The following is a 1,390-nucleotide window of genomic DNA, read 5'->3' on the forward strand; positions in this document are numbered from 1 at the left end:
CCATGGAAGGAAAGAAAAATAATATGAAGAATAGACTATAGTAAAAAGTAAAAGGAAATGGAAAATGTGTGATATGCCGTGAATAGTTCCGTGGAAGAAAGTCTAATTTTCTTATGTATAGAACTTTTTTTAACCATTCGTCATTTCTAGTAGAAATTCTGAATTGGTATAATGGCTCTTTCTTACATTACAACTTACAATACAAGAGTTTCTTACAGGAGTGAAACAAAACTAAAGAAAAAGATTAAAGAATAACGTTTGACAAAATGATTAATGCAAAATGATCCATTAAAGAAAAGAATTGATACAACAATTTGATTACTTAATCAATTAGTAGTATCCCTAGAGTCCACTCCTTCCCCATACTACTAGTGAAAGAGAAAATGTAAAGACTACCATTAAAGCAGCCCAAGCGAGACTTACTATATCCATCTAAATTATGTCTCCTATTTCTATGAAGGGATTATTCTACTATTGATCAATAATCATAGTGGAATCAAGGGTACAGAGTCAAAAAGGGATTCCGCCCTAAGGCCATGGATCAATCAGTTCAAGGAATTTACTCCTAACAAATTCTTATAGGAATTCTGGTAGAATTAGAGAGCATTAAAAATACGAGATACTATAGCCCTTTTTTCCTTAAAAAAGAAAGAGTACGGGAATGATGTCCTGAATAGAAGAAGCGGGAATAGGAAGATTTTTTATTCCTTTTGTTACTCTTTTTTTTTTTTTTAAGCAAAGGACGCCCGAATATACCATAAAATTATCGATAGATAAATATTTATTGGATACCTACCTTACCTAATGTTTATTTTTGACCTAAACCCTGCAGCCTTGCTTTGTATCATTCTATGAAAGAATGAAGAGATTTTATCCATAATACAACTCCTAAATTGATTTTTGATCGACCTATTTAATCTGATTCTCGTTAGAATTAAGTAGTCCTTACTTTAGTGTATGTAGGTAACATAAGATGTACGATAAAAAAATGTATAATAATTAGTAAGTCTTGATATTCTTTCGTGGAGTCCCTTCTTGAATCTTAGATTGAAAAAAAAAAAGAATGCCCCTTAGGGACCTTTCTTTGGATACCAAGATTTCTGACATCTTATCCTCGTATTTTAAAATTATCAAATCGAATCTCAATTAAGAACCAATTCAAATTCATATAATAAAAGAATAAGGAAACACTACCTCACCCCTATTGATAACCATTTTGGCCACTACCGTCAAAACAAACCCTAACCCTAGTTTGAGGATAGAACTATGGTATGGTTTCTCTAAACCCAGTATCGGCAGGCCCAGTTACTCTCTTGCCCGAACTTATGCGAAGTAAAAATTTATCGAATTCGATCAGCACTATAAAAAAAACCTAAGTATTTTATTGATC

The sequence above is a fragment of the Triticum urartu genome, unplaced genomic scaffold (genome assembly GCF_056163025.1).
Source record: "Triticum urartu cultivar PI428250 unplaced genomic scaffold, HENAU_Tu73 scaffold2, whole genome shotgun sequence".
Taxonomy (NCBI): domain Eukaryota; kingdom Viridiplantae; phylum Streptophyta; class Magnoliopsida; order Poales; family Poaceae; genus Triticum; species Triticum urartu.